General features: G+C 40.9%; 1 protein-coding gene across 3 annotated transcripts in view; it reads left to right on the top strand.

Moving 5' to 3' along the window:
- Positions 1-10,251, top strand: part of HOPX (HOP homeobox) — a 28,833-nt gene that overhangs the window by 490 nt on the left and 18,092 nt on the right. Inside the window, exon 1 of one of the 3 annotated variants that reach the window (XM_019740143.3) lies at positions 10-160. The exons of 1 other annotated variant lie outside the window; for it this stretch is intronic. The gene's annotated coding sequence lies outside the window, so the exon portion shown is untranslated. Of the gene's footprint in view, positions 1-9; positions 161-3,436; positions 3,592-10,251 lie in introns of those variants that run through there. One more of the 3 variants, XM_019740140.3, reaches the window with a different exon arrangement.

Genomic DNA, 10,251 nt, shown 5'->3' with positions numbered 1-10,251 from the left:
AAGGTGGAAGTGAAAGGGAGAATAAAAGTTAAGAGACGGTCCCAAGCAGGGAGCCAGAGAATGCTGCTGGGTGCAAGATATATCACCTCCTACCAAACGTGCGTGGGGCTGAGTTGGATTTAGAGCAAGGCGGTGTCTGTGCTGGCCTTTTGGCCAGCAGGTAAGATGTTTTTCTTGCTCTCTCCTATGTCTGAAAGACTTTGAAACCAGCGCTTGTATGACTTTGCCAGATGCACATGAATTTATTATTTAGAAGCCGATATTGCTATTCTACATCTCAGTCTAAAATAAGACATAATATCATTTAGAATATTTTTTGTGTTCTATTAGGTTGGTGCAAAAGTAATTGAGGTTTAAAAAGTTAAAAATAATTGCGAAAGCCACAATTACTCTTGTACCAACTTAATACATAGGTGGGGAAGGGATGTGTTTCTGGATTGAGTAGTGGTGGCTCGATTGTGAATTTGCAGTGCTATATATTATTACTGCCGGTTTTCATAATACTTGTGAGTTGTGACAATGCAAACATTGACCTTGTATAAGATATAAAGGAATCCCCATGCTCTAGGGTTTTGAGGAAATGTAGGTCAGTGATATTTGGGCAGAATGGTATCCAAGTATCCAGGTAAATTCTTAAGTAGAGTGGAATAAGAATTATTAAATAAAAAGGCACAGCATACCGCATCGCTTAGGTGAGACAGTCTTAAAGAGAAGAGGAATGCAAAAAGTTCCCTAAAGTAACACTTCACTCGGCAGTCTGCAGTGTATTTAGTTAAGAAGGGTTAGTATAACCAGAGCAGGCAGAGAACAAAATAAAGGTACTGGGGAGGAAGGCAGGGAAGAGAAGGGGAGCAGATAGTAGAGGTTTTATAAGTAGACATCATATTCACAAAATGCATAAAGGAATATAATATGGGCTAAAGCATGACTTTATTCTGTAGTTTCTCCCTTTGGGTCAAGATCTTATGATTAAGAATCTAGTGAAAGCCAAGAGCCTTTCGTTGGTAGTTCCCCCATCTCTGCATTCCCCAACATACACCTTGATGCTCATTTTCTGGATCCCTAGAAGTCCATGACCCTAAATGAAGGCCTCTGGTTTAAGCTAATGCTTTTTTTTTTTTTTAATTGAGTTGAAGCTGTTGACTGGGAATCTACAGAGAAGTTGGAGGAAGTTGAGATTCTTAACATTGCAGGCACTTCTTGGCCACCAAACTGAAGCTCAGTGTAAGGTCATAACAGTCTGATTTCAATCAAGAAAATAATGATTAGAGAGCTTCTCTGAGCAAAGATAAGTTGGGGCCAGGAGGAAGAGGAAAAAAATAGAAGGTGGCGTCTGCTCCCAAAGAGCTTAAAATCTGAAGTACAAGAACATAACTAATAATTATGGTGAAAAATAGTACATACTGTTTATGGTTCCACTGGTGTAAAATGATAGAAAACACAAATAAATTTATAATAACAGAAAGCAGATCAATGGATACCTGTGGAAGGGGAGTGGTGAGAAGAGGGTTGGGGGTGTTACCAAGGGGCACAGGAAACTTTTAGGGGTGATGGATATGTATACTACTGTGATTGTGGCAACCATTTCTCATATGTAAAAATTTATCAGATTGTACACTGTACACATGTACAATATTATATGCCAATCACAGTGTGTCTTGTTTTTTTAAAAAACAAATAATTGTTTATCGTTTTTTTTAAAAACAAATAATAGCAGTATATCTTTTTAAAAAAAATAATTACAAGCATTTTGAAAAGTCAGCTTATACAACATACTGAAAATAAAAAAAGAGTATGTCCGGAAAAAAATTAATTCAATAAATGACACAGAGGACCAGACAGTCAGGATTGCGGACTTTTGTACAACTGGGTGGGTCCCAGAGATCATCTGACTCCGTTTCAGACCCGTTGACCTGTTTTTTTTTTTTAATTACCTGAAACTGCGCCCCACCCTAACCAATTAAATCAGACCCCCTGGGTGTGTGCCCTGCATTGTTTTTTAAAGCGCCCCAAGTGATTCTGCTGTGCGCCAGGGAGGAAACCCAGTGAAACCCAAACCCTCAGTTTACCCGTGAGGATAGTGAGGCTGAGAGAGAGGGCGTTGTCTGCTCTGGCCACAGGACCCCTGGGGAGGGCAGCAACAGGACCTCGGAGGAAGAGGCACCCCTGAAACCATTGCTTCAGGGTGCCCAAAATCATACTCCCAACTCTAGTGAGGATAGTGTGTTTCAAGAACATTCTGGAACCTAGATATATTCTGGGGTGGCCAGTGGGAGGAATTACTCAGAGCCTCAAAGGTGCATTACTTAAAGATTGTGCTAACGCGTGAGAAGGAATGGTGAGAAAGGATGTTTCAAACTAAAGCTTCCTTTTGTTCCTTACGTAACATCTACGCTAAGCCAGAGGATTATCATTATTGAAAAGAATAGCGGCAGATGCACCGGGCGCTCTGCTCTGGGGGATGGCCAGGTTGTTCCTTCAGGAACCAGAGTGAGTTTTCAGCATTGGGATGAGTGTACTTTGCACAACAGGGTCTTTTCATTGCGGTTCCCAGGTCACCCCCGGGCAGAAGTGTGAGTGGGCGAAGTCTGTCTGTGTGGCTTCTGCTCTTCCTGTCTGTCCCCCACCTGGGCACTGGTGAGGGTGCAGGGATGGCCAGCTGGCCATGTTGTAGGTTGTTTCCCATCTCTCCTCCAATCCAAACATCCCCGATTTCCAGGGTCTCATCCCTTCAAGGTTTTGCTTAACCAACTCTGGAAAACTAATTAAAGTTATAAGGTTAAAGACAGTAATTGTTTTAATGAGTTATGTCCCTCCCTAGTATATTAAATAGGTTCCAGCAAGATAACATGTCTGGGAATTCTTTGGAATGTTATATAAATATAATTATCATTTGGGGCAATCAGGAGATTCAAAGTTTCAGACAAAAATTCTGACCTAGAGGTCAGAATTCCAAGCAACCTCCCGGGGGAGGGGGAAAATATACCAAGATTTGGGATTTTCAGTAGAATTCCTCAAATCATATGTCTCATAGGGAATTCCCTATAGATTGTGGGCCCTGAGAGCTTTATTTTTCTGAAATTTTTTTTTGTTGTTGTTAAATGCATTCATCTTCATCGTAGATGGCTGCGTTTCACTTACCTTTCTGAAAAATGGGGACCTGCCTTAGGATCACTACAGTGGAGATAAAACATCAAGAAATTCTGCTCACAAGGCTTTATAAATATTACCTGGTTCCTTCTCCAGAGCAGCAGGCTGCCACTGGCAGAGCAGTTTGCCCAGCCTCAGTCACAAGGGACCTCCTTTCTTGGGGACCTTGTCCTGCAGCCTGGGGGAAGGGCCCCCCTCTATTCCTGTGACTCTGGAACCTTTCTTTCTTTGAGAGAGCTGAGATTGCTGCAGCTCCTGTTAGCAAGTGGCAGCTGCATGTGGCACGTCCTACCTCTGAAGAGGGGCATGGCCAGGGGAGTAATTAACCTCCCTCTGGGGAAGCAGAGTCTGTAGGCAGCTTAGAGTCCAGGGCAGCTGGGCAGAGGGCACAGAGTCTTCACTGGTGACTGGTGAGAGCAGTGGTGAGGAGGGAGGAAGAAGGTAAGCACTGTGCTGAGCCCGGGAGACCTGGAGACCAGGAGATGGGGAGACAGGGGACTTGAGCTCTGGGGGAGAGGATTAGGCTGTTGGCATCACTGTGGTGGCTAGTACACTGGCTTAATGCTGCTGTTTGGAAGCCGAATGTTTCTTCTTGTTGCCATTTGAAGTTTCACCAAAATAATAATTTAAAAATGAGGGACAGGTTTGCACAGCTGATACAACAGGTTTATATAACAGTGAAAGAATTTCTGCCTCCTTTGGATGACTTTTCTTTGAAAAGTCACCTTTATTTCCAAATTCTCTTAGTGTGGAATGGCTTAGTTCCCTTGGACATTTTTTTTTTAAGGCTGTGTCATAACCTAACCTAATTAATTTTTAGAAATTGTTGATGGCTCCCTCAAGCTTTGAAAAAGCCAAGTGAATGAGGATGGTGGACAGAGCTGCGCAAAGATGAAATTGTTGACAGAAGGGTGACCTGTGGCCTGGAGTGATTTATAAAGTACTAACCTACTTATTTAAAAACCAACCCCTGAGGATCCTAAGGCAGTGCCTGGACTGCACCCATGTCTGCTCACCTTGGGTGGGCTGGTGGAGAACAGTCTTGAGGTTGCAAATAGAAGAGATTCTCCTGATGGGGGGTGATGCATCCGCCCTCATCCTGGCCCTGGCTCCCTCTGCCGCCCCTGCCTTTCAATGACCCTGATGTGGATTTGGCACTCCAGTGCTGTTGATTCTGAACACACGTGGGTGTGGGGTGTGTGAGTACGTGACCCAGCAGGTGCAGGACAGGTCGTCCTGTTTATTTGCTGGGACAGTGCCGTCATTGATCTTTGTGTTGAACACCCTTCCAGAGAACCCCAGTGTAGATTGGTCCTGGCCGAAGATTGCTTGGCTCGGGGAGCAGAGTATGGGTCTGCTAATCAGGAACCTGTGTTTTATTTTCCGCTCTAATTCGGCTGCAAAGGAATTTTAAAGCGAGAGTGAGCCCAAAACATCAGTTGTGCCAGTGGATTATTAATAGCACCTCCCTTTCAATCTCAAAAACACCTGGCCAGAGCAATAAGGTATATAGTCTCATAGGAACACAGCTCACGAAGGTACAAGAGAGTAAAGTGAGTTTGCCCTAAATTTTAGGACTTAGAATTACTTGGTGGCTGACTCTGGGACCCAGGCCTGTCCACACCTCATCTGGCCTCTCCGCCAAGTCACTCACTCCCCCCCGGGGATTCACGTTCCCTGTGGGAAGCATTGTATCTGTACTGCTCAGACAGACAGCTGGACTATTTTTATTGGCTTGCTCCAAATAAGTTCAGCATGAATGCTGGGGGTTCAAGGAATTGTTCCTCCCAAGGTCAAGTTCCTCTGTTTGCTTCAGGTTCTAATGTTAGCTTATGGCCATATTTGGCCAGCGATAGAAACCCTTTCAATAGTAGTCCAGTTAATTTTTACCCATCCTCATATCATTTCTTGTAAGTTGCTTCTAGTAGGTTTGCTAAAATGTGACCAAACATGAAAACCCTACCTGATGCTTCAGAGCTACTCTGTCTTTTTATGTTAAAAACAAAAACTAAGACATAAACAACCCATTGCAGACATTGATCAGTTCTAATCTCTTAGTGTTGACTTGGCAGGAAACTAATGGCAGTCATTTTAGCAATTAGATCTAGACAGATTACTATGGAAATTTCCTGGAATTCTTAAGGACATGACAGATGTGCTTAGATAGTCCAGCCTTTGTTGATGTGTTTTCATTTGCTTCCTGTGTGATTTCTCCCTAAGGAAGTTTACAGAAATAATCTTCCCTAGCTCTTCTGTCCCTTTACTCCTGTCCAAATTTCTAGTGTCCTGGTGCCCAGGAGGGAAATCTGTTTTAGAAAAAAACTTCCATTCAATAACTTATGCCTGAAGATATATATCACTTTATTATGTATTCTTCACACCCTTCCCGGGAGTAGATTAGCTCCTTTGGGGAATGACTAGACCTGGGTTTTTAGAAAGCAGGAGTGAAAAAAGCGGGAGGTCATCTCCTGCTTTCATTACCAGTGTACCTGGTTCAGGGTTCACAAGGGAGGAGAGTCTTTGGAGGTAGCTCAGAAAGGCTCCTGGATGACTAAATACTAATAAAATCAGATCTATAAGGAATGGCAAGAGGACTTAATGTTATATAACTTGGATAAGAGAAGGTAGAAAGCCATTTGCTAATGGTGTGGAGAAGGACGGAGGGGGGTCACGGAGGTCAGTGGCCAGCTATTCACTTTGCCCTTTGAGGGGAAAACAACCAAGCCCAGGGATTGGTATAGGCTGCAGCATGAAGAGCATTAAGTGTGCAAAAAATACATTGGAAAGAATCACACCAGCAAGCTCTGAAAGGTGGGGCAGTTTAACAAGCTTTTTGATTTTTAAAGTCTCTCTTTTTTTTGTTTGTTTTCAGGCTCATGTTGACTTAACATGTTCCTTAATTCATAATACACACAAGACCCTTCTTATGTTTTACATCTCAGTCTGTTTCTTCTGCTTTCCCACTCTCCCTCTTGCTTTCTCTCTCAACTCAACACCACGTTACTAAGATCTACCTATGCTGCTGATGACATGTCTACTATTTCTAATGCATTATTTCTAACTGTTTTTTAATAGTCTGCTATCTAATCCTCTGGTGTTGGACATTTCTACTGCCTCTAATGCTCACAAATGAATATCCTCCTATGTGTACGCGACTACTTTTAGATTGGCCGGTGGGATACAGATGAAGGGAAAGGGGTGGGCTAGATAGCCTACGTCTTCATTAAACAATATGGGATATTGAATTGTCCATGAGAAATGGACACACATGATATCACAAGTTCTAGTTTAGTACTTCAAACATTTAGAAGCCTCTCTGAGTTCCTTAGTACTTTATAAGTGAGTGAAATAATTTTCTAGAACTTAAAGAGTGTGATTTTCCATGATCTCCCCTTCTCAATATCATTTTCTTAAACGTGGGCTATTCAGTTTTAGAAGCATTTCATTTTTCCGCAATGGTCATTGATGACCTGGGCAAAGCAATCTTACTGGTTATAAGGTTGAGTGAAGTTTTAAAAATGTCTCCCTATTTTAATGATTTCAAAACCTGATGTCATTCGGTTGCCCAACATTATATACTGAGTCACTGGGAAAGCCGGATTAGACCATTAATAATGGTCTCTTGTATTTATATAGCGTTTATAATTTCTAGTGCTATTCATAAACATAATCCGTCTCATTGAACCCTGTGAGATACATTGGGGTAGGGTTATAGCTTCAATTGTAGATGAAGAAAGGAAGGTTCAAAGCAGTTAAGTGAGCTGTCCAAAGTCACTTGAAGTTTTAAGTGACATCGCTGGAAGGAGAGTGCAGGTCTTCTGAGGCTCCATCCAGCCTCTTTCTGCAACAATATGTCTGAGGTTCAGAGAAACAATCTAGTGTAGGTTCAGAGTTATCCCCTGAGCTGGACTTTTTGGTGTATCTGTCCTTTTCAATGATTTTGTGATATTAATGAGTAGGCTAACGCTGCACAGCCTGTTTGTCTCATTAGTTGAACACCTGTTCATAAAAACAATTCAACTGGGGAAAAATAAGCCCCGTAGAACTGAGTCCCATGGCAACAAGCAACATGCGTAGTTGGACTTTGGAGCGCTACAAAGTACCAGATGTGTGTCATCTAACCCCATTACTTAATTACAGTCATAAAATAAGAACGGTAGTTGGACCATAAAAAACAATAATTGATTCAAGTATATCTGTGCAAAGTGATCATTTTATTTTCTCAAAGAGCCTTTTTTGTACATTTCACAATGTACACACAGCCTGAGCAAGTGGTGCCTGCTTACTTACGTTAGGCGGGTCACAACAGCCTCTGAAAGGACAACCGAAGCATCCACTGCTCACGCACATGCAATACCATGAAGGTCTCTAACTACTGTTCTTTACTATGTAATTAGGGATGGGGCAAAAATATTATAGAACCAGCACACATCTTTCAAAAAAAATAAATCATGATGACTTGTCTTCAGAATTAGAAATGAGCAGTCCTTTTCAGACTCAGGCACTGGGAATGAGAACGTTTTCAGAAAGAAACTATTTTTTCACACTCTAAAGTGACTGAATGGCTACAGAGCAATATGACAATTCTATCTACTTGATTCTCAACCATCTGTGTATGGCATATCTGTATTACATTCTAAAAATACCAGACTGATTTCTATCATCAGCATTTAAGTTTTTGAGCACCCTTCCTCTTCAATGCAACAAACACATACATCTCCCTACCCTACAGTCTATTGATCTAATTAATCTACTTAATTCTCTCCAAAATAAAATATAATTAGGAAGCTAAATGGGTGACTAAAAATTAATAACATACTCTAAAATATAAAAAGAATATTTATCTGCCATTTTAACTTATTTGTGCCATATTTTCTCTCCACAAAATGTTTAGACAGTTGATTTTTTAATTTGCTTCTTAGCATAATAGTGCAAACTTTTCTTTATGCTTTCATGTTTTCTTTAGAAAATATTGAGATTCCCCACCCCACCCCACCCCCTTCTAGAAATCTATTTGTCTAATTTCTTGGTGTATTAGGGCATCAGGCATTTTCAAAGAAGACATCTGATAATTCAATTTACTTTACAAGTCTCACCCTTCCTGTATTATCTGGTTTGAAAAACCCTGAGCACATGGCTGTGCTCCATGGAAATCTCTAGTACAAGCTGTTTTTGTTCCTTTGTTTATATTTGATCATAGGACCAAACTCGGTATGAGATGCGATGGGTATTCACACTTACTAAGCATTAGCACAACCACACTAACAATACCCAAGGCAGGCAGAGGCCCAAGCATGATTCATCCCACCAGACAAATCTCTACCCTACTTATTCAAACTGCAATAAAAATGAAAGCTCAGGAAATTTGAAGCTATACTGTATCCTCTTACCTTTAGCCACAAAACTGCAACAATATGCTTTCCTAAAAGCAAAAATCAGCCTCCTGTTTGTTACTGTGGCTAGGGGTATGTGGTTCTCTCCTCTAAGATCCTACCAGACCCACATCTTGCCAATCTATAACAGCAGTATAGAGGCCTACATTCAACAGGAACATTTTTGCTATTCCACCCCTAAGTGAGAAATTGAACATCTTACATATTAGGGGACCAGATGTCCAGGTTTGCCTGGGACACATCTGATGTATGGCTGGTGCCTTAGCACCCCTTTTGCAGGTTGGACGACAAATTATATGCTCATGTTAATTTAACAGCCTGAATATTAAAAAGCACTTTGATTCAAAATGTTTCATGGGCTCCTCAGTTATCCTTTGAAGTAGAAACCAGGCATGAAAGGTTTGGCAGATCAGGGACACAGCTGAGAATAGACCACTGTATTCCCCTTTCTCAGATCAATGATATCAGCACACTGTTGATGAGAAATAACATGATGATTTAAAACCCAGGCCATTCTTATTGTCAGAATTTTAGAGGAGATACGATCTCAGGGGTCATCTGCCCCAATATCTTCACTTTTCTGGATGAAAAATAATATAACTCTCCTAGAAATGTGTATGTCATTTTAATTTTCTAAGTTGTTTCATGAGTTAACCTCACTAGACCACAACTGCAGTAAATAGACAAGGAAAGAAGTTCTCAGCCACATTTTATAGAGAACTGTGTTTTCAGTAACGTTAAAAACCTCAGCCACAATCATGTGACTGTTAAGTAGTGGAGTTAAAATGGAAATCCAGGTCTGACTCTTTACACAGTGCTCTATTACTCCATACCTGTTCAATATTTTCATTTAGTAATGAGGATTTACAATATATCCCCTACCTATAATGTATCCGTTGAAGACATACAAACATTCTCCCTGTACCTAATACTATCTACTCAAAAGAACTTTATTTCTGCTTCTCTCTTTCTTTTCCCACCTATAAAGAGCTCCAGCCCACAACGAAACTGTTCTTGTCTGACAGCGCTACATGGTGGCTGGGTAGGCACAGAACCTATCTCCTTCCTTGTCCGTTGCGTAGAAGGATGAGGAGGAGAGGACCATGCAAAGTAATCGCTGGCTTTCTCTTTATTTTCATTAATTATGTCTCAAACAACCTACTTGTCACATCAATACTTTTCAACACCCCCCTTCTTCCTCTCTCCCCCTTTATTTAATCTATGACACAAATACAGCTCTAATTATTATGCTTTTATAAGATAAGGGAAAGTCATACTTTTTGAAGTGAAAATAAAGTTTAATCTACACACATTCAATAAGTACATACATTCGACCATGTGTCAGAGACGGTCTGGACACGAGATACATTAGAGTTGTGCTGTAAACCTCTAACATCAGCAAAAGTTCCCTGAAAACCCCTCCTATATTTCATTTCTCTAGGCCAAATTTTAATTAAATCTCCTTTTTCTTAAGCATTTACGTTCACAATGAAATGTTTTCTTATTAAATTTCACTAAGGTATTTCAACAGGATTATTTTCTACTTTTTTTCAGTAACCAATAGGTAGTGTTTTAGTTACACTCCCTTTTTGTGAGTTAGCTTGGGATTCTGTCTACAATTTGTAACGTTCTTTCTAGAGAAAACTGTTTTCTGAATTCAAAACAATCACCACAGATACAGACCTCTGGTAAAGCAACCTGTTTACAA

Source organism: Rhinolophus sinicus, chromosome 1 (genome assembly GCF_057876585.1).
Source record: "Rhinolophus sinicus isolate RSI-liver-muscle chromosome 1, RSI-T2T, whole genome shotgun sequence".
Lineage (NCBI taxonomy): Eukaryota > Metazoa > Chordata > Mammalia > Chiroptera > Rhinolophidae > Rhinolophus > Rhinolophus sinicus.
Note: the sequence above shows the minus strand (reverse complement) of the source record. Positions and strands in the feature narration are given on the sequence as shown.